Here is a 24927-nt window from a genome sequence, read left to right as displayed (position 1 = left end):
AACAATTTTAATATAATAATATATATTAATCTTTGATCAGTTGTAAAAATAATAGTCAGATGGAATAATAAAAAATAGTAAAATTTAAAATCAGTTAATACATCAACACAAAAAATTTAATTACTGATTTTTCTGAAAAAACAAAACAATACTGTCAATTATTTTTTTTTCAGACATTGTAATTATATTTCCGAATAAATGTATGTAAATAAATAAATCAACGCATGTATCAAAACAGAGATTAGTCTGCAGCTAGTTCAAAAAACTACAGTGTAACCACTATAAAATATCTTAATGCTCATGCAGTGTTGCCAGACTTTTCAAACGATCAGTTTCTCGTTCGCGATTGGCTAACATAAGTACATAAACAGCAAAAAGTTTTAGGCTTGTCAATAATGACTCTCAAGTATATGTCCTGTACACTCTAACATAAACTTTTGACTACGGAAGTCGCGAGAGTTCTACCTTAAATTAAATAAATTTCTTCTATTTTTTGTTAACAAAATACAAGATTAAAATCTGAAAATGCAAAAAAATTATAAAATCTATGAAAATGACGTATAAACAGAATTAGAAGAATGATTTTCCCAACTTTTAAACTTTTTTCCGGTGGTAAATTTAATTATAATTAAATAAATTATTTAGTGAAAATTGCAGCAAACTACAACAATAATACGAGTCTTGCCGAGAATATTTTTTGAATTTTTATTCACTAATTAGCGATTCTAACAACTGAATTGAAATTTTTAATATTTTCTGAAAGGATTCTATTATTCGACAAAATTATTTGCTCTCAGTGTTTTACACAAAGTAGTTATGAATTTTATTTTCGTTACTTTGCGAAACTTGGTAATTTTTAGGGGAATGAACAATAATTAGCCATTTAAAACTTATCAAATATTAAAACTTCTGTCTCAATTATTGACAGACTCTAACTATACCGACACATTGTTCTATTTAATTACGCTTAATACAGTTGCACCGAGTAACTTCAACACAAACTCAAACAATTCTTTTATAGAAGATTTACACAAATTACAATAAAAATTCTCAAACTTTTAAGGGTAATTAAAAAGTTCTAGGTGTTTAACTAACTGCCTCTAAACGAATTTTAAAAAAAAATTTCTGTATAGTTTACTATTTACTATCGTCAACTTTCGTTATAAAAGACTCTGTTATTATTTAGAACGATAAAATAAAAAAATTTATTGAGCTTCTCCCATCGCAGCTACTAAATTTACGGGAATAAAAGAAGTGCCTTTTTGCAACTCGGGCGATATCTTCTGAAACTTTTTTATGTACCGCAAAAAACTTAGTCCGTGGTCAGTAATTTTATGGTACTATCAACAGAAATTGAACTCTCGAGTCTATAGAACTTGAGCAGTATTCAATGAACCGATTCCTCGATAGTTTATTTATGGGGAACTACATGCCTCAAAGAATAAAAAGTTTAGATAACCATTGAATGGATATTAAATAAAACTTTTGTTATTGAAATAAATAAAATATTATCCACTGAAAAATCTCCGATATTTAAATTAAGTAACGGAATTTTGAAGAAGTTTATTATAAACTAAAATATTATCGCGTAAATAACATCGATCGGAAATTAACTGTCTGTGCAGAATTGAGAATATGAGTAAGTATAAACTAAATTATTGATATGAAAATAGATTTGCACAAAATTTATCTAAAAACAGAAAAATGAAGCGGAAAAATTGTATTTTAGGTGATTTTTTCTAAATATTTTAGGTCAATTATTGTTTGGGAAAAAAAAAAAAAAAAAAAAAAAAAAGAAAAGTTCACCTTCCAGTTTTGAGTAAAATGCAAGAGACTCCAAAAAAGGCAAAAAATTTATAAAAATTGCTCCGTCAATTTTTCAATTCTAAAATGATATTCCATCCATGAAAATGCACCCAAGTCATTCATAATCATGTTTAATAGATTTTTTCTCATGTTTATAACTGCAATTTTCCGATTTTTTGAAATTCTTAACTTCCCGCCAAGAAAATTGAAAATTTTCAAAAATCAGGAAATTATTGTTTTTACCCCGTTTTTCGAAAATCAAGTTTTCATTAGATCTTGACGTTTTGAGGTCCTAGGAAGCTTCCCTGACTATTCCCGCGATGGTATCTGTATGTATGTATGTATGTATGTATGTATTTATGCGTGTGTATGTATGTATGTAAACCCCTCATAACTTTTGAACGGCTCGGCCGATTTGATCGCGGTTGGTGTCATTTGAAAAGGCTTGACCAAACTTAGATTTTGAATACAATTTGGACCGATTCTGACCGGTAGATTTTTAGGAATCTTAAAAAAACTACGAAAAAAAATTTTTTCAAATCAAGTTTTTTTTGAATAACTTTTAAATGGCTCAATCGATCAATTCAAAAAACTAATCAGCTCTTAACATCGAAAAACCACGTCGATCGCCACCAAGCCGGTCAAAATCGGTTGATTCGTTTGTGAGTTATCGTTGACGAAAGAAATCGAATAAAAGCGTTTTTTTCGAATTACACCGAAAATTTCGGTCTGATCAATTTGTGTTTAAAAATGTATCATAGAATTTGAAAAACTGCGTCGAATGCCGCCAACCGCGTGAAAATCGGTTCATTCATTCAAAAATTATTGCGGTTTGAAAATTCAAAAAATAGTGTTTTATTAAACTTCTATCAGACTTTTGAGTTCGGAGAGCTCAAAACTACATGAAAATTATATTTTTGAGTTCATCGAGTTCAAAAACGTAATAAGCGCAATTTTGAGCGCTTAATTACGAAAGTAGCGAGAAGTTGCAGGGATGGCCTTCAGGGTCAACCGTTTTCCTAATTTTTTCTTAGTGCGAATATCTTTGAAACAGTTCAACTGATATTCAAACTCTAATCAGATCTTATTTAAAATCAACCTTTTTAAATCCATTGATTTATTCTAAAAATACTGTTCGGAAAAATTTTTGTATATTATAACTTTTCATAGCGGAAAGTTGAAAATCTTGTTTGCAAAGTATCATATTTTTTAGCTAAACGAAATCACATTTTCAGCATTATTTGATTGAATAAATTAAGTTTTACTTGGCTGCAAACAGTTCGATGCACGGTTATTATTTTTCCGATTAATATTTGCTGAGTAAATCATATTATTTCAACACATAAATCTGATAATGAAAGCATTCTAATTAATAATTCAGTCTTTTTTTTAGCATCCGATTTGCTGGTATAAATAAGCCACGCGGCTTTTTAGATGATTTTCGCGCTTCAGCAACGCATTGTGTTGAATAGATTATTTTTAATAGGTAAAAAAAAATAAGCTTGATGAGCAAAGCTGCAACGGAGCTGATTGATTCACAAAAATATTGAATTTTTTACCAATCACTTAAATCCGCAAGATGGATGGCGGTTAAAAAAGGTTTACCGCAAGCTTTCTATCGATTGCAAGCTTACAATGTCGATTGAAATGGAAGCTAGCGTACGTCAGCTAAGTAAAAGTCTAAAATTTTTTGCTAGTTTAAGACCGACGGAGCTAACAAGCTAATAGGAGATTTAAAGAATAGAATCTGACAAGGCAACTATTGCCTTAATATATTTCAGTTCGTTACTTTCTGCATCGTTGGTGGCTCTGCAGTAAGAAGCACCAAACTCAAGTTGAGTAAGTCAGTTTCACTGACGAGTCTATTGATGTTACTCCGAAGAAACTACCTTGTATTTGACATTGTGACGTCGTGATTATAACTGGATCGAACTTTGGGAAGAAATTGTTATTGCACTGAATAAAAAAAAAGTTTTTTCCTCTTGGAATATAAAGTATTATTGAGCGAGTATTATAACAGTATTCCTACTGGTGTAATCCTCACAGCAATACCAAGTTTAATCCTCGGACTAATTTCCCATGTTATTATAGCATAGCAAAACTAATTTAGTCATTAGCAATGGCGGCGCCATCAATTTTCTTGTTTTTATCTTGTGTGAGTAATTGTTAATGTAAAAAGTAGCTGTCTGTTTGCTAATTGTTAAACATTAAAATATTTATATTTATACAGTTATTGAAGTGTTGGTGAATATTTATCAATTAACATTTGCAATTCTGGACAATTTATTAATAAAAAAAAAAAAAAAAAAAAAAGGCAGTCATTGGAAGAAGAGATATTCGGGTTAATTAAGTGTGGTTAAAAACGGGAGACGGGGATCAATTGAACCAAAAAAAGTTTAGTAATTTTTTACTATTCGAATTAAAACTAAATATTAATTTTTTTTTCTTGGAATGGTAGTTTATTATGTCTACTTTCATTATCAATACATAAATTAGTCAATAAACAATGTGAATTTTTAAAAATTATTAATTTATCCAAACGCATCGAATGGTTCAATTGACCCCCGCTCGGAGGCAATTGAACCACTGCTTGGGGTAAATTGAACCAATAATATTTAAAACTCAAACCCGAACTTTTAATAAATAATATATTAATTGTTACTTGCTAATATTACTGTTGCACCGTTTTAATGCACAGATATTATATTAAATAAATTAAAAATAAATTTAAAAATAATTTTCATTATAAATTCAGTTCATCAAATTGTTAGGTTATTTCCCTGAGTTTTTTCACGTAGAGTCAAAATGCGCACGCATGTCCCATGCTTCTCCGTATGGTTCAATCGTCCCCGGGACTGCTGGTTCAATTGATCCCATATAATTTTATAACAATTAATAGTAAATAATAAATAAATAAACTATTATATCATTATAAACAAAGTTGAGGATTATAAAGTATAAGTATATACAACGACTACAATTCAAACTTTATCAATTAATTCAAAAATTAAAATATTATCAAACAATTTGTCACTAGCCGAAAAAAAAGTTTACATGCCTAAAAACAAAAAAATCTCAATTTTTTAAAATTTATTAATCGCAATGATTTCAAATTTTGATCATATCCAAGTTTAACATATTAGAATCTAATTCTAAGAGCATGAAGCGTTTTTTCAATTTTTTCGATTTTTTAATTCGAATGGTTCAATTGACCCCCTTCTCTCCTACGCTAGAGTCAAATAAATACTAAATTTTTATGAAATTTATTGTATGTTAAAAATCTAATTTTTAATTGCTAATAACTTTTTGAAATAATCGATTACAAATTTTCAATTTTTGAGGAAAGATCACTGTATGATTAAACAGTTTTTAGTATTCTGCCCATAATAGAATCAAGTTCTGCTGCATTCAAAATATTAATTATTGCGAGGATTAAATTTTGGTATTTTTACCTGGAAAATGACGGTTTCTTTACTGAAGAACAAAAATTTCTTTTACAAGAAAAAAAAATCTGGAGAACGGTTGACCTTAAAGGCCATCCCTGCAAATTCCCGTTAATTTCATGTCTAAGCGCTTAAAATTGCACTTTTATAAAAAAATTATGAAAAATTTTTAATTTCTAAAAAAAAAAATAGTAATTAACTGTTTATCCTAATAACCTTGTAGGGGATGCAAAAACAATTCGATTGATACCTAGCAATCGTTAGAAATAGAGTTATTGAAACTTGATTACAATGAATTTGACGGTAGTTTTTAAACAAAATGTTTTTGTTTGCATAAAAATAATTTTTCTTCTTGTTAATTAATTTTCGTTGCTTCAATATATAATAATCAAATGACTTTAGTTGATTATTTTTTAATCAGTGTACATATTAAAAATTAATCCCTGATTGACGGACGTGGGCACATTGCCAGCGGCTTAAAATATTAATATTATCAGAGACCTTTTTAATTTTGTTGACATAACTCCAGCTTCGGAAGATTATTTTAAATATTGAAGCTAAGGGATTCGATAAATAGTCTTCAAGCCGAAATTCGGAAGAAATTTCGTCGACATAAAATGTTTCGATTCGTTGGCTTTGCAGCTTAAGAATCCGAGTTGTCGTACCCAATATTAGATACAAAGATGATCAGTAAAGTGTTACAGAGGATATACCAACGATTTGTCTCCAACAATAGAGGGACATATTTAGGGCAGTTTATTATCCGTGAGAGGTAAGAAAAAATAAGTGACCGAATCAAAGTTCGGATAAAGAAACTAACTGAATAGAGCTTTTGACTTCCAGCCAAATGATCCGGTTGAACCGAGCTAGTGAGTCCGAGCTATCCGATATATTTTGTCCGGTTTCTCTGTGGACTATTCAGTGGAAAAGGTCCTCTGCTCTTCTTTTTGTGAGGTATGTATGAAATGTGTGAAGGTAAAAGAGGGTCAATGAGGTACAGGTGTAACTTGCTCCACTTGGAATAACTGATGACCCTTAGAGGGGAAAGAGATGAAAATATGGTTAGAGTACGTGGTGAAGTGGTAAACGATAGCGAAGGTATGATTGCCATATCAATGAGGAGTTCAAAGAGAGTACGTGACTTTCTGAGCGAACAAATGTTTAAATATTATCGTGTTTGTTGTTTTTGTTACCGTTATCTTGATTTTATTGATGTCTCTATGCGGCTTGAGACTATTTAAATGGAAAAGGGAAGGCGGTCAGGTTTAAAAACCGCGAATTTCAAAGTACCTTTAATAAATCTTTATCGACATTTTATCATTTGTTTTCTTGATAGAAATAATGCAAGACGGATGACGTTTCTTTGAGGAAAAAGTATAAGAAAGTATCACTTAGATCATGATAAACGGATTTTCTCACCAATTTTTCTTTGGTCTCTCTTTATTGAATATATTGATGCAGATTGAATCCTCAAGTGCACGCTCGGATGATTAATGACCGAGAAAGAAAGGGGTGAACAATGAATTTTATCAGAGATATATTGAAAGATATAAAAAAAAGCCTTTTTGATGAACGATGCAAATTTAGAAGACAAAAAGATAATTTTATAGAATTAGGTTACTTTGAACCGATACTTGGAAAAAGGATTTTTTAAGTTGGATTAAAAAATTTTATGTTGCGAATTTTAGTTTAAGAATTTAATTTTTTCGACCCAAATTGAAACAAACAACAGTTCTTCAATTCAAGGAGGTCCTTCCGCCGTCAATGTTAAATAAAAAATTAAGAAAACAGTTGACCCTAAAGGCCATCCCTGCAACTTCCCGCTATTTTCGTAAATAAGCGCTCAAAATTGCGCTTATTACGTTTTTGAACTCAAAGAATTCAAAAATATTATTTTCATGTAGTTTTGAGCTCTCCGAGTTCAAAAGTCTGATAGAAGTTTAATAAAACACTATTTTTTTAATTTTCAAACCGCAATAACTTTTGAATGAATGAATCGATTTTCACCTGGTTGGAGGAATTCGACGCAGTTTTTCAAATTCTATGACACATTTTTAAACACAAATTGATAAGACCGCAAGTTTCGATGTAATTCGAAAAAAACGCTTTTATTCGATTTCTTTCGTCAACGATAACTCACGAACGAATCAACCGGTTTTGACCAGCTTGGTGGCGATCGACGTGGTTTTTCGATGTTAAGAGCTGATTAGTTTTTGAAATTGATCGATAAAGCCGTTTAAAAGTTATTCAAAAAAAACTTGATTTGAAAAAATTTTTTTTCGTAGTTTTTTTAAGATTCCTCAAAATCTACCGGTCGGAATCGGTCCAAATTGTATTCAAAATCTGAGTTTGGTCAAGCCCTTTCAAATGACACCAACCGCGATCAAATCGGCCGAGCCGTTCAAAAGCTATGAGAGATTTACATACATACACACACATAGAGACATACATACAGACACCATCGTGGGAATAGTCAGGGAAGCTTCCTAGGACCTCAAAACGTCAAGATCTGATGAAAACTCGATTTTCGGAAAACGGGGTAAAAACAATAACTTCCCGATTTTTGAAAATTTTCAATTTTCTTAGCGGGAAGTTAAAAAGTAGCGAGGATAACAATAATACAAGTCTTACTATGAATATTTTCTTAGTTAACATGAATTTTTATTCGTTATTCAGCAATTCTAATTAGTCAATTCAAATGTTTAATATTCTCAAGAGGTAACAGAGATTCGACAAAAATATTTTTTGCAGTACTCACAATAAGATACTTTAAAGCAATTATTCTTGAAGTTTAAAATTTTTTCACTTATTTTCTCTAAAAGTTAGTAAAGATAAATGAAAACACTTGAGATAAAAATAGTCAAATAAATTTCATTTTAAGCTCGTTAGCGTAAATAATTAATCCACATATAACTGGATGAAATTGGATAGAGATTGAGAACAAAGCTAGTAGAATTAAAGTTTCATTAAGTTATTAGGCAGAGCAACAGTAACCTGGGACAGTTGATTATCCCATTTCGTCATTCCCAAATTCTCTGTATGCAATAGTATATGTTTCCATATATATACGCTGTACATGGATAAATATCCAGTATTTGATCCAACGTATATATGTATAACATAATTCCCAACGGAGGATCACGTCCAACCGCAACATGAATTTCTGTAGCCTCTGCAATCGTGTTCCGTGGGCACTCGCGAGTGCATTTCACGTTTTTCAATCCCCGGGGATGCAGACCACCCCTGATTCCACTTTGATACCTTGTAAAGTGACTAGACTAGTTACCGAATTCACAAGCAACTATACACCAACTTCAAATACTATCCATATTCCCCGTTCTCTTCTCTTTACTCGCTTCCCTTTCGTCGATTTACTCTTTTACCTCAATCATTAGTACTTACATCATCTGCTGATTAAAAGGTCCAATGAATTGACCGTTTTTGCAGGATTAAGCTTCTAAACATTGACATTTCAAATGTTGAAATATCTATTTTCTAATTTTTAACTACAGCTCTGAAAACTTTTTCCAAAGATTGAAATTTTTTTCTGGGAAGCTCACATTGGGGGAAATGATTTCTCTCATAAGTAATGACAAAGAAAAAAAAATTGGGAAAATGGTTGATCCTAAAGAGCGTCCCTGCAACTTCCCGCTAATTTCATACTAAGAACTCTAGCGACTTCCTTAGTCAAAAGTTTATGTTAGAGTGGACGGTACATATACTTGAGAGTCATTATTGACAAGCCTAAAACTTTTTGCTGTTTATGTACTTATTTTAGCCAATCACGAACGAGAAACTGACCGTTTGAAAAGTCTGGCAACACTGCATGAGCGTTAAGATATTTTATAGTGGTTACACTGTAGTTTTTTGAACTAGCTGTAGACTAATCTCTGTTTTGATACATGCGTTGATTTATTTATTTACATACATTTATTCGGAAATATAATTACAAGGTCTGAAAAAAAAATAATTGACAGTATTGTTTTGTTTTTTCAGAAAAATCAGTAATTAAATTTTTTGTGTTGATGTATTAACTGATTTTAAATTTTACTATTTTTTATTATTTCATCCGACTATTATTTTTATAACTTATCAAAGATTAATATATATTATTATATTAAAATTGTTAACTTTTTGAATTTTTAATAAATATAGAAAAATACTTATTTTCATAAAATAATAATTGTTATTTTTTTTTAAATAAATAAAATTAATAACTATAATATTCCACATAACGTACATTAAACTTTTCAAATTTTTCAGCGCATGCGCATCTTATACTTTTTTCGCGGCTCACAAAACTTGCGTTGTTGCCATGGCTTTATTAACGTATCCCTTCCTAGGCTAAAGTCTGGTAAATTTTTCATTACTTATTAATAAATATTTGTGAAATTGGGTGGTAATTATCAATGAAATTATTTTTAAAAAATTGTTTAGTTGTTAGTTAACGTTACTCTAGTTTTTTAAAAAGATCCTAAGAAAAGTTTTTGAGATATAAAAATGTTTGTAGGTAAACTTTTGGATATCCCGTATACCGTAATGTATAAGAACGTTCAAAACTCAAACTTTGAAATTAAATATCTCTGAAACTAGATGGTCAAAAATTTTTAAATTGCGCCAATCTATGCAGAATTATATGAACATTAATCTGCCAAAATTTAAATAAAATCCTAAGAAAACTACTCTGGCGAGGGTACTACCTTAAGTGCTCAAAATTGCATTTATAGCGATTTTTAGCTCTTTGAGCTTAAAAATACAATTGATGTGTTCTTTTGAGCTCTCCAAGCTCAAAGAGATTACTTTTCTATGGTTTTGAGCTCTTTGAGCTTAAAAGTCTGATAGAGATTTAATTTTAATAGAGGTGTTCTCTTTTTTGAATTTTCAAACCGCAATAACTTTTGAATGAATGAACCAATTTTCACGCGGTTGGCGGTTTTCAACACAGTTTTTGAAATTTTATAAAGAATTTTTAAATTTAAATTGATCGAATAAGAAATTTCGAAGTAATTCCAAAAAAACGAGCCGTTTAAAAGTTATTTCGAAAAATCCACAAAAAAAATTTTTTTTTTTTACTATTTTGAGATTTATCAAAATCTACTCGGTCGAATCGGTCCAAATTGTATTCAAATCTAAGTTCGGTCAAACCCTTTCGATTGGCGCCAACCGCAATGAAATCGGTCAAGCCGTTCAAAAGTTATGAAATTTCTTATTACTGAAAATACTTTAACAACCACAACTTATGCGGTAAGCTTTACAATTTTCTGCGGAGTCTCTTTTTATAGTAAAAACTTTAAGTATTTAGCTTTTCTTTTTTCCGTGTAATTGATAATTTTTCAAGTGTGGTAAGCTTGTAAAAAGCGGCAAGTTCAGGAATGGCTTAGGTCAACTCTTTTCTTTTTTTAAGCTCATGTCCTGCGCATATATTGTTTACATTTTTATTCATGAACTAATAGTTACTAAATAAACATCCTTTAAATATATATACCAAAGCACGAAAAAAAGCTGTTCAAAGACTAAAAGCCCGAGACAAAAAAAATTTTTCTGTTTTTTGACACTATACTTTTTGATTATGTATAAGCTTTTCAATTGAAAGAAAATGCGCTCTAATTTAAAATATTAATGCTGTTGCTTGAAAGTTGCTTCATCTTTCAACAGTATTGAGTGTCGTAACTACGATCATTACTGATAGACGATAGTCAATACTCTTTAAAAAGTTCTTAAACCATTTTGACGTCCATGAAAATACCATGGCACCCTAATACCTTTCAATAAACTGAATACCCTTGCCGGGACACTGAACTAAACTTTATATACTCGGTTCTATCTTCTGCCATCCCACAATAAACTCAACCAAGCATGAACCTTATTGTTCTTCCACATCACGTAACATTTAACATTTAATCGTTAATTATTTGCCACGATAATAGAATTAACTATTTCAAATGTACCTTTTTCTTTGTAGTACTTTTATTTAATTGTTTACAAATCTATTTTTTTCAGCCATTTTATATTGATGTTTAAAGCAAACTTGAAATGTCTACACTGAAGAAAAAAAAAAAAAGGATTTTTCCTTCTAGCAAATTTGTTTTCTGTAGTAAAAAAAACTGGTATTGTTGTGAGAAAAATATCAAAGTTTAATCTCTACTGTAATTCGTAATTTGACTGGAACAAAACTTGCTACTGTGACCAAAATACTAAAATTAAAATAATGTGAGCTTACACGGAAAAAAATATAAGACTTGTTTTGGCCTCAATTTTTTTGTCATTTAATTTCAAGAAACTCCGAGAATGAATTCGTCTAAAAAGTAATAATCTAATGAAATTGCCGAACTTTAAGTTCATAAAAAATTTATATATTATCGGGTAAATAGATCAGCCTGTTTTCATCTTGGATATTCGATTCTCGAGGCTTTTATTACTAGATTATTTTCTGGAGAGTAGATCATCTCCAGGTTTCCGCTTCCATTTCCACTCCATTAATAAGACGCTCAAGTCCCAGACTGCACAGAATCGAAGCCGATTCTCTCGGGCCAATATGATCATGGTGTAGGAGAAGAAGTATCATAAATCTTTTTATATTCTTATCCTAAATCATTGATACTAATGGACCCCTTCTGTATCAATAAGCGTCCAAGAGTCTCTGTGCCAAAATCTGTCAAGGTTCTCCCGCTTATTTATAATAATAGATTTATTGTTATATTGAAACTCTTAGTACCCCGAAAATTCTCGACAACGATTTTTCATTTTCAGGAATATCATTATCATTTCAATCGTTCAGATGATTAAGAAGAAATCTGCTTTTGGATAACTTTTGGTAATCCTTGTGAGTTCATCAATCAATGATACCGATAAGGCCGGAATTGATGTTAATTTTAGTTTTTCCAACCTTTATCTTTAACTGATTTATCTAATACTAGCAGTTACCCGCCCGCTTCGCTGGGCATTTTATAGAATTGTATTTTTAGATCTAAATTTGAAATTTAATTAGAGTATTGTTTTGACTTTCAGAAATTCCAAATTTTATCGAATTAGCATATACCTTTTATCCATGTAATTATTCCAGCTAATATTCATTGTAACTTTCAATGTGTAATCATTATAATGTTTGCGAGGCTTTTTTTCAAAAATTAATAATAATTGACACGAAGAAAAAAATTTGAAATGAGAATTTGGAGTCTATAGGAGCTATAGCTTGGAAATTAAAAATTTTTAATGTTACCACCCACCTTCGCAAACCCCTGTGAGATGAGCTATCGTAAAATTTTCCCATAGACTTTTTCTACATCTCTTACAGAAGATTCTTACCAAATTTCGAGTCGATAGGAGCTATAGTTTAAAAACGGGAATTTTTCATTATTAACGCCCCCGCAATCCTCTTTGGAGTAGAATATCGTAAAATTCGTTCATAAATTATTTTTTCATCACTTACAGAAAATTCCTACAAAATTTGGAGTCTATAGAAGTAATAGCTTGAAAATTAAAAATTTTGATTGTTAATACCCACCCCCGCAACCCTCTGTGAGGTGAGATATCGTTAAATTCGTTTATCTACTCGGCAAAAGGAATATTCCTGCTAAATTTCAAGTCTCTAGGTCTTATAGTTCCAGAGATATCGTGATGCGTGACTTTGTCTATAGAAAGTCTCCTATATATATATATATATATATATATATATATATATATATATATATATATATATATATATATATATATATATATATATATATATATATATAGATTAGGAAATTTCGAATACCAAAGAAAATTGTTCATTCAAAAAAACAAATAATAGTTTAAATAAAATAAAAACAATTACTTTCATGATTAAATCAAACTAAAAATTAAAAAATATACAATAGTTTAAAAAAAATTAAAAAATACGTTTTTTATAAAAAAACCAAACTAAAAAATAGAAAATAAATCTGATTTAAGAATAGTATAAAAAATTTTAGAAATATAAATTAATAATAATGGAAATAAGAAATGTAAATAAGAAAAAAATGTGTTTTATTTTTAAAAAAAGCGTGGGATGTTTTTTAAGATATTATCGAAATAATAATCCTTCTACTCATATTTGTCAATAAAATATTGATAACTATTGACACCATGGATCCCACGCTTTTTTTATAATAAAATAAATTTTTTTCTTATTTACACTATTATTAATTTATATTTATCAAAATTTTTGACAATATTTTTAAATCAGATTTATTTTTTATTTTTTAGTTTGGTTTTCTATAAAAAGCTTTTTTTTTTTTAATTTTTTTAAACTATTATTTATTTACTTTACTTGTCAGAATGGAAGAGAGTGTTCAACACGTTCGGAAATTGGCTACTATCCGCGAAAAAATTTTCAAAATAACTACAAAATTGAATTATAAATAAAATTTCTCTTAATTGATACATTATTAATGTTTTTTAATTTTCTGCTTCGGAAGACTAGAAATTGGTTTTTCCATTAAAATGAATGGATGAAATTGAAACTGACGCGCGTGTTTAAATTACATTACCGATGACTGACTTTAGTAATTTATTGAAAATAAATGATTAATTTGGGGTTCGGTGATTGAATTTGAGATAACTGTTTGAAATTGTCTCATTACCGATTCAGATAAAATTTTCGCATAGCAAGTTATAAATTTATACTTAAAAAATTCTACAAAAAGATTTCAGTAAAGCGATAAAACGTAGAATTTTAAAAATTAAAGACGAAGGAACATTTTCCGATAGCAGTCTGCTCAGATTTTCTAGCTGCTGTTGAAAATAAAATGTGACCCGTCCGACCGGGCGTTGGCTGGATAATCCAGTTGACATCCCTTTTCTATCGAGACAATCCAGGTGTGAGGTCTTACCCGGATATTATTTCTACCAAGTATTATATATATATATATATATATATATATATATATATATATATATATATATATATATATATACACTACTGGAAAAAATTAAGGGATCAAAAAAATTCCAAATTTTTCGGTAGTTTTCAACAGGCCGTAACTTTGAGAGAAATGGTCGTACAGGAAATAAAAAAAAGGAAATTGTAGCTCCAAGTGTCTAGTTTTTGGATTAGAACTTCAAAATTTTGTAGTCTCCGCGGTTTCTGAGTAATTGTAGAAAAACCAGCAACAAAAAAATTCTCAAAATTTATTTTAGTTTTTTTTTTTGGTCTACGGGCGTGGAAAAAATTTTTTTAGCTTAACCACCATAAGGATCGGATACTTTGTTCATTTAGCTTTAATTTCTTTTTTTAAACACCCTGATACGTCCACTCCTCGCTGAGATATCGGTCTTCAAATGGAAAAGGATCTTTTTGTCTTTGATTATCGATATCTCAGCAACCAATGATCGCACAGAAAGTTAAAGGTGGGTTTCAAGAACTTGAATGAATTCCCTTAACGACTGTCCATTGTTTTTCGAAAAAAATTTTTTCTTTCCGTCACATGAATTTGAAAATGCAACAAAAAAGGGCTTTTAGTGGTTTTTTGGAAAATCAAGCGCTGGATCGAAAATATTGAGGAAACCACTAATGTTAAGTGTGCTTTTTACAGTTCAATACGTCCACAAAAACCCTACAAAGAATCAAATTAATCCAGCCAGCCGTTTTTTTGTTTCACTTGATCGAATTTTTGAAAAATTAAAGGATCACGTTTTTGCTCTGAAAAGCTCATAATTTTTAAAAATGAGAAAAAAATGGTTTTTTCGAGCTTTTTCCACATTTTTGTTCCAGAAAGTGCTTAAATTGAAAAAAAAAAAAAAAAAAAATTTTCAAAAAAAAAAAAAAATTTTTAAAAAAAAATTAAAAAAAAATTTTTTTGGAAAAATTTTTTTTTAACAAGTTAAGGAAACTCAAAAAACCATCGCCCAATGATTTTTATCACCTTTCCACCGCTGCATTCCTTGATTCTACTGATCTCCTTTTAATTAAATTAATAAAAAAAGTTAATACCCCCAATCGAATTTCGATTTTTTTCATACGCTTTTCGGAGTTTTTTTTTTTCTTTTCTTTTTGTGAATCCTTAGCAAATCGCTTCATTCAACAGTTTTTTCAAAACTAATCCCTCTGCGCTAAAAAAAATTTTTTTTAATTTTTTGGTCAAAATTGAAAATTTCTGACTTTTGATTCTTAATCATGGTTAGACGACATTTATCGGAGGTGGAAGTCGCTCGGTTAGTGACTCTTATCGACGAAGGTTACACTCAACATGCAGTTGCTATCCGGATGGGTGTAAGTCAATCTGTCGTATCTTGAGCTTATACCAGATACCAAGAGACGAATCAATATCATCGTCGCCCCGGACAAGGTCGCCATCGAGTCACTAATGCCCGCGATGATCGAACAATTGTTAGAGAAGTTCGACGACAACCTTTCGTCAATGCGAATATTGTCGCTCGAAACTTCCCCAATCGCAGACAACAGCAACAACAACAGCAACAGCGACGACGGCATCAAGTGCGAAACATTTGCTCTCGAACAATCATCAACCGTCTTCGTGAAACTGGGTTACACGCACGACATCCTAATCGTGTACCCCTGTTGACAGCAAGACATCGTCGAGCTCGTTTAGCGTATGCTTACGATCATCGAAATTGGAACTTGAGGGAATAGACAAATGTTTTATTCACTGATGAGTCTCGTTTTAATCTGTATGGCAACGATCGATGTCCTCTCGTTTGGCGCCGTCGTGGAGAACGTTTTCGCCAGAACTTTGTCCGTCCAGTCGTTGCCTACGGCGGTGGATCAGTTATGGTGTGGGGCGGCGTTTCACGAAATTGGAGAACACCTTTGGTAATTGTACGCGAAAATTTGACAGCTAGACGTTACATCGACCAAATTTTAAGGCCCATTGTTCTGCGCAGACGACAACATCTGAGGTCGTTCATATTGATGCAAGATAATGCACGTCCACACAGCCAACATTACCCGGCGCTTCTTTGAGCGGCATGACATCACATTGTTGCGACACCCAGCAATGAGTCCAGATCTCAACCCCATAGAGCACGTTTGGGACATAATGGGCCGTCGGTTGCGCAGAGAGTATCCAAATTTGCAGAACTTAGCTGCTTTGGAGCGCGCGCTTCAGCACATTTGGAATACCATTCCGCAGCCTCAAATTACCGTGTGCATAAACATGGCTGAACGTTTGAGAGCCGTTATTGAAAACAGGGGTGGTAATACCCGGTATTGAACCAACAAAAACCTTCGGAGAATAAGTTTGGAGTCATTAAATACGGTGGAACTGACGAGCCACCGGGTCTCAATTCTCCTGAAATACCTTACACACACACACACACAGAAGCGTAAATCCGACCGCGCGACCTCCACGTGGTATGCTTTGGATAACGCTAATGCCGGCGGTAATTGTTTTATTAAACTTTTCAAGAGAAAAAATTTCAAAAAAAATTTTTTTTTTTAATTTTTTTTTTTTTTTCAATTTAAGCACTTTCTGGAACAAAAATGTGGAAAAAGCTCGAAAAAACCATTTTTTTTTCTCATTTTTAAAAATTATGAGCTTTTCAGAGCAAAAAACGTGATCCTTTAATTTTTTCAAAAATTCGATCAAGTGAAACAAAAAAACGGCTGGCTGGATTAATTTGATTCTTTGTAGGGTTTTTGTGGACGTATTGAACTGTAAAAAGCACACTTAACATTAGTGGTTTCCTCAATATTTTCGATCCAGCGCTTGATTTTCCAAAAACCACTAAAAGCCCTTTTTTGTTGCATTTTCAAATTCATGTGACGGAAAGAAAAAATTTTTTTCGAAAAAACAATGGACAGTCGTTAAGGGAATTCATTCAAGTTCTTGAAACCCACCTTTAACTTTCTGTGCGATCATTGGTTGCTGAGATATCGATAATCAAAGACAAAAAGATCCTTTTCCATTTGAAGACCGATATCTCAGCGAGGAGTGGACGTATCAGGGTGTTTAAAAAAGAAATTAAAGCTAAATGAACAAAGTATCCGATCCTTATGGTGGTTAAGCTAAAAAAATTTTTTCCACGCCCGTAGACCAAAAAAAAAAACTAAAATAAATTTTGAGAATTTTTTTGTTGCTGGTTTTTCTACAATTACTCAGAAACCGCGGAGACTACAAAATTTTGAAGTTCTAATCCAAAAACTAGACACTTGGAGCTACAATTTCCTTTTTTTTTATTTCCTGTACGACCATTTCTCTCAAAGTTACGGCCTGTTGAAAACTACCGAAAAATTTGGAATTTTTTTTTGATCCCTTAATTTTTTCCAGTAGTGTATTTCCAGTAGGGTATATTAATTGTTACTTGCTAATATTACTGCTGCACCGTTTTAATGCACAGATATTGTATTAAATAAATTAAAAATCAATTTAAAAATAATTTTCATTATAAATTCAATTCATCAAATTGTTAGGTTATTTCCGTAAGTTTTTTCACGTAGAGTCAAGATGCGCGCGCATATCCCATGCTTCTCCGTATGGTTCAATCGTCCCCGGGACTGCTGGTTCAATTGACCCCATATAATTTTATAACAATTAATAGTAAATAATAAATAAATAAACTATTATATTACTATAAACAATGTTGAGGATTATAAAGTATAAGTATATACAACGACTACAATTCAAACTTGATCAATCAATTCAAAAATTGAAATATTATTAAACAATTTGTCACCAGCCGAAAAAAAAGTTTACATGCCTAAAAATAAAAAAATCTCAATTTTTCAAAATTTATTAATAGTAATGATTTCAAATTTTGATTATATCCGAGTTTAACATAGTAAAATTTAATTCTAAGAGCATGAAGCGTTTTTTCCATTTTTTCGATTTTTTAATTCGAATGGTTCAATTGACCCCCTTCTCCCTTATCTACTGATGGTAAATAATTTTTGTTTTTGTGTTTTATATGAATTTTGATATAGTTTGCGATTCAAGAGTGCTAAGATAAAAAAAAATGACTTGATTCAAGAAAAACTTTTTCTTTAAAATGTTATTCTTGTTTTAAGTAATTCAATTGTATTAACGTAAAAAATTGATTTTTAAATCAAGAAATTTGGTTGTTTTAAAATAAAATACATAACTGAATTTATATTAATATCTATAATAGTTTCTGTATAAAGAAATCAGCATTGACTTTTTTTTCGAAGATCGGAATCAGATTGACCGCTCAATTGAATAATCAATCAATAAAAATTGTTTCAGTTGATTTTATCCAATATTTTTGAAAAAGCCATTCCCAACTGATAACTCTCTCTAGTCAAAGCTCCTTTGTGCTGTAACGTAGCTTTCTTCCCATCTGCTAAATCAATATTCACTAATTATAAATATTATCAATTATTGTCATCAGAACATAATCCCTCTCTGTGACACAAACAACGTTTCGCTCTCTTTGGTACTCAGCCGCCAAAGGAAGCGAACGTTTCGTTCTAATCCTCTTCTACACAGATCTACTTAACACAAACCAAGTAAGGTTGAATTTAATTATTCGTAGCTCATCAAAAAATATCAAATCAAAAGAGGGAATAAAGAAGAAAATGGAAAATTTATTCTGATCAAAGAGCAATCTTTATCCACGGAAAGATAACTTTGTCTATTTACTTTAATTATCAGATATTTGTATTTGTCTCAATTTTTTTCTATTTCTTCCGCGTGATTGATTTTCCGCGTCACCATGCGGCTACTTAAGTAAATGTTTTTCTGCCGATCTTTTGTTACACAGCACTGAACAAAGAAAAAACGAATAATACTCTTGAGGGATGAATTTTTCAGTCTTGATTTATTATTTGTCCTCGGATAATGGATACGTTAATCTTTAGTAAACGATTCCCGCAAAAAAAATCAGAAAACAGTCAAAATAAAACAAAAAAAAATAATTGTTTGAAAACAGCTGACCCGGATAACCGCAACTTTTAAAAAAAGAATTCTACCCAGTTTTTCGTTGTTTCGGTCGTTTGACTTTTTTTTTATGGCACTCAACTTGAATCGTGCTTCGTCGGACATGCCCAATTTGATTTAATCCACAGGAATCACGGTAACTTGACCAATAAAACTCAAAGGTACTCGAGGACCCTTGGTAAATTTGTATTATATTATATTGTTAATATATTTTATGATGATGACAATTACCGGATTCATTAAACCCATTGATCACTTTAATGAAATTATCAGTTGAATTTATCGGAGGCGGTAAGTCATTAGCTTACCATGACGAAGACCTAAATGTGTTCACTAATTAAATTTAATCATTCCGAAGTAATAAATCATTTGAATGAGTAATTCAAATTAAATATATACAATTTTGTGAATTATTACGCAAAACTTTTATCTTTTCCACAGAAAAATATATTACGTGATAAAAACAAACGCTTAGTTTAAAACTTCGAAATTAAGATCCGAGGGTTATCGAAATGTTTAAAACCACAACTATGAATTAAACTTCTGTCCAATGGATGAAGGGCGGTTAATTTGATAAAGATTCATTTGACAGAAGTAATTTCACATTAAATTTATTGGCAAACTAAATTGCACGCCTACTACCGTAGATGCCTACAACTATCTGATAACTATAAGATTTTATTTTTAGACTAGCTGACCCGGCAGACTTTGTTCTGTCCATACTTCAAAGAATTTGTTAATGACTTTTTTTCATTAACACAATAAATTAATTGCACTGTTGAAAACCTTACTCGATCTTATGCCATCTAATATTCATAAAATTGAATATCGCGAAAAAATAAAAGTCAAAACAATTGTAACTGTATTTTAATTTCGGTTGAAATGTGTTCTTACAGGGGGTTGATGGTCAAGATTTTTTTTTAAATTATCGAGACTTTTTTTTTCTCAATTAAAAACAATAATACAAAAATTATGATTTTTGCAGCTTGTCAGAATTTTTCTAACCTTTCTTCGTAATTGCAAAAATGTCTTCTTCTTAAAAACGTTTTTAGGACTAACAAAGAAAACAAATAAAGAATTATGCCATATCCATCCTTTTAATCATGAGTAATGGTCGAGGATTGATACAAAAGTTCCTCAGAAAACAAGTTCAAGTTTTGTCCCGCATTTACTAATTTTCCAGGCAACTTTTACAATTTTTTCACGCATAAAAACTTAATTTGATTATAACGAGCTAAAAAAAAAAATATCCAAATGGGTTTAGCCTTCTTCAATAGACACGCTTACTCACACCCTATAATTTTTATTTATATAGATTTATTCACGACAATATACATTATGAAAATGTTATTGCAAAAAATAATTCCGCTTTAATATATTTCCATCTTCTCAGTAAAGAATTCGATACTTTTTAAATTCAAATCCATTGAAAAAATTTCAATTTAAAATTTCATCACTCATATTTTCATACTCTTGATAACAAATTTATTTTTTCCAAAAAAAGTTGAATTTATTAATATTCACAATTGTTAACAGAAACTATGTTTGAAAGCTACAATATTTTTTTTTGCACTCGGTCAATAATATTTTCGATTCCATACGAATGGCTCTCAGATGCAATTTAACATGACGAAATGTAATTTAATTTTCAAAAGGGTTCTGTGCATAGCCTTTAGGCTCGAAGGATGAACTAGAAACCATTCCTTGCTAAACATTATAAACTAGTGTTCTTCATGTGTTTACGCTGTGAAAATCATTGTGTGTATTAATTTAGTAATTTTTGTTATCCATAATTTGAACGTAATTACATCTCTAATATCAACACATGAAGAATTACTAGCATTAATTCCCTTAATCGAAAACTTTAAGTTTAATTTGAAAATTATTTGATCAAATTCAAAATTTTTTTTTCGAGTACAAATATTAACTTTGTAAAGTATTAATTTTATAAAAAATTAGGAAAACGGTTGACCCGGAAGACCATCCCTGCAACTTCCCGCTACTTTCGTAAATAAGTGCTCAAAATTGCGCTTATTACGTTTTTGAACTCGATGAGCTCAAAAATATAATTTTCATGTAGTTTTGAGCTTTCCAAGCTCAAAAGTCTGATAGAAGTTTAATAAAACACTATTTTTTGAATTTTCAAACCGCAATAACTTTTGAATGAATGAACCGATTTTCACGCGGTTGGCGGCATTCGATGCAGTTTTTCAAATTCTATGATAATATTTTCAAACACAAACTAGAGTTAAGTACGCGCGCAAGCGCGCGCGTGCATGTAGTCACGAATTAGATATATTTTCATGCTTAATATATATTTATTTAACCAATCACGTTACGAATAGTTTGTGCAACAACATATATTTTCATATTTTTCATCTAAATTATAAGTAGTGATTGATAACTCCGGAAGTTTCGGTGTAATTCGAAAAAAACGCTTTTATTCGATTTCTTTCGTCAACGATAACTCACGAACGAATCAACCGATTTTGACCGGCTTGGTAGCGATCGACGTGGTTTTTTGATGTTAAGAGCTGATTAGTTTTTGGAATTGATCGATCGAGCCGTTTAAAAGTTATTAAAAAAAAACTTGATTTGAAAAAATTTTTTTTCGTAGTTTTTTTAAGATTCCTCAAAATTTACCGGTCGGAATCGGTCCAAATTGTATTCAAAATCTGAGTTTGGTCAAGCCCTTTCAAATGACACCAACCGCGATCAAATCGGCCGAGCCGTTCAAAAGCTATGAGAGATTTACATACATACACACACATAGAGACATACATACAGACACCATCGCGGGAATTGTCAGGGAAGCTTCCTAGGACCTCAAAACGTCAAGATCCGATGAAAACTCGATTTTCGGAAAACGGGGTAAAAACAATAACTTCCCCATTTTGAAAATTTTAAATTTTCTTAACGGAAAGTTAACAAGATAGTCATAAAATCAAACAATTACCAAATTTTTCATAATAAAAAAAAAATTATAAAGCATTAGTACTTTTTCTGCTACTGACTGAAATTTCGTCCGAATAATTTCTTCTTGCGTTTTATCTACTCAGTCGCTTTCAAGAAATTACTCAAAACTAATTTAGTACGAATATAATTGTGATATACGCGCGTCCCAAGAATTATACTTGAGTGTTACAAGTTATAATTATTCATACTAGATAGTTACAATAGCTTTTGTAAGAAATGTTCAAAGTAACAGCTCGAAATGTGTCGGCAAAGAGTAATTTATAGTCCTCAGTTACTCGATTCACAAAATTAGTTTCATACATACTACATTTAAACTATTTAATATTTAATAACGAAAAAAGAGAATTTCAACTTGAGAAAATGTTTCTTATGATGAACTAAGCTAAAAGACCTAATTATTGACACTATAAGAGGAGAGGTTTTAATTACACACCTCATAACAAAAAATGTTTAAAGTTGTGCTTTACTCTCAACTAATGAAAGAAGTTATTTTTCGAACTTAAAATACTTCTATTTTATTGACATTGAACTTATATAATGACATGACTACCTCTAAATGCAAAAAAAAAAAAACATCAATTGGTGCATTACTTTATAAGATAGAAAACACAGGCTTTCGGAAAGAATTCCGGTAATTAGAGAGTATGTATAATGCTCAGTTGTAGGTGAAATTTGTGATCATGTTAATTTTCCAAGTGAATGGATAATCTAGCCAATAATTAACCAACTCAATGAATTCACGAACATCAGCGCAAATTCAATCGATTATTTTTTTGTAATTAGAAAAGTTAAAATTCCACAGTTTAAATTCTACAATCTAATTTTAATAAAAAATTAGATACTTTAAAAATTTCCTTCAATATTGATAAGTTTTTTTCCCAAAGCAACCTGTCAAGTGTAAAGAGAGGAGATATGAAATAGAACTCCTGGCATGTAATCTGGGATCGATTCCCGGCTTGGTTCCGCTTCTTATATTTTTTCAGTTAAAAATCTATTATCATTAAAAAATGGTCAAAAGAATTTTTTAAATTCATTTTATTGAAAAAAAATTATCGATATAATTGAAAAAATAAGGAAAATTTTGTCTCCGACGTATTTATGTGATAATGAGTTTTTTAAATTAAATTTAGGAGGGGAGAAGGAGGTCAATTGAACCATTCGAATTCAAAAATCGAAAAAATTGAAAAAACGCTTCATGCTCTTAGAATTAGATTCTAATATGTTAAACTCGGATATGATCAAAATTTGAAATCATTGTGATTAATGAATTTTGAAAAATTGAGATTTTTTTATTTTTAGGCACGTAAACTTTTTTTTCGGCTGGTGACAAATTGTTTAATAATATTTCAATTTTTGAATTAATTGATAAAGTTTGAATTGTAGTCGTTCTATATACTTATACTTTATAATCCTCAACTTTGTTTATAGTGATATAATAGTTTATTTATTTATTATTTACTATTAATTGTTATAAAATTATATGGGGTCAATTGAACCAGCAGTCCCGGGGACGATTGAACCATACGGAGAAGCATGGGACATGCGTGCGCATTTTGACTCTACGTGAAAAAACTCAGGGAAATAACCTAACAATTTGATGAACTGAATTTATAATGAAAATTATTTTTAAATTGATTTTTAATTTATTTAATATAATATCTGTGCATTAAAACGGTGCAACAGTAATATTAGCAAGTAATAATTAATATATTATTTATTAAAAGTTCGGGTTTGAGTTTTAAATATTATTGGTTCAATTGACCCCAAGCAGTGGTTCAATTTCCCCCGAGTGGGAGTCAATTGAACCATTCGACGCGTTTGGATAAATTGATAATTTTCAAAAATTCACGTTGTTTATTGACTAATTTATGTATTGATAATGATAATAGACATAATAAACTACCATTCCAAGAAAAAAAAATCATTATTTAGTTTTAATTCGAATAGTAAAAAATTACTAATCTTTTTTCGGTTCAATTGACCCCCTTCTCCCCGATCGTTAGAAAAGTTTTGACTTGAATTTGTGTCTTTTCAATGTTTCATATGCTTTTCAGCGATAGTTAATTGGAATCGTTAGTAACTTTGCAGTATAACTGAAAATAGAAATCAGAACCTCCGTCCGGGAATCGAACCCAGATCTCTTAGTTGGTAGCCAGAGATTCTCCCTTTACGCTATCCGAGGTAAACTACTACTGATGTCCTTGCTTGACAAATTTCGTAAGTAAATAATAAATTGTTTTCTAAAATATTCGACAATTAAGAGGCACAACCAGTATGACAGCCTAAAAAAAAGGCGATTTTTGGGAATTAAAATAAAAAAAACTTCTGTATAAATTAGTTAAAAATTTTAAGGGTGTATTAATACATATTTTAAAAATATGTATTATATGTTTCCCGCCTAAGATTTAGCGAGACTTGTAACGTAACTATGGATCTATTTTTAGAATTTTACAATCTGCAAAAAATATATGGATACTCGAATAATTACTAGTTAGGGAAAAAATTCATAAAATATTTGAACAAAAGGAACTTTTCTTTGATACGAGCATTTTTTATTAGCAGCCTTTCAAAAACAGGTGAAAAATTAATAGAATTTTTTTTAGTGTTAAACTTGAAAAAAAAAAGTAGTCCGAGCACTTTTAGATCATCAAAAATGAATAACATTTTTTTATTCTTTCAGGTTAATATCCTCGAGCAAAAAAATAAGTAAAGGTTAACTTTTTTGCCACTCTTACGGACCATCACTATGTAATTTAATTTAAAGTTCTTTATAAAATGTAAAAACAAAGGCCAAAAAATGCCGGAACAAAAATAAAGAAAGAAAGTTC

At 30.5% G+C, this 24927-nt stretch overlaps 1 protein-coding gene across 1 annotated transcript in view; it reads right to left on the bottom strand.

Annotated features, from left to right (window-relative positions):
- The window catches only part of Oct-tyrr (Octopamine-Tyramine receptor), a 61861-nt gene that overhangs the window by 4299 nt on the left and 32635 nt on the right, over positions 1 to 24927 (bottom strand). The gene's annotated exons all lie outside the window — the stretch shown is intronic.

Source organism: Cotesia typhae, unplaced genomic scaffold, assembly GCF_013202065.1.
Source record: "Cotesia typhae breed Kobodo isofemale line unplaced genomic scaffold, CoteBio_Ctyphae contig_26, whole genome shotgun sequence".
In the NCBI taxonomy this organism is placed as follows: Eukaryota; Metazoa; Arthropoda; class Insecta; order Hymenoptera; family Braconidae; genus Cotesia; species Cotesia typhae.
Note: the sequence above shows the minus strand (reverse complement) of the source record. Positions and strands in the feature narration are given on the sequence as shown.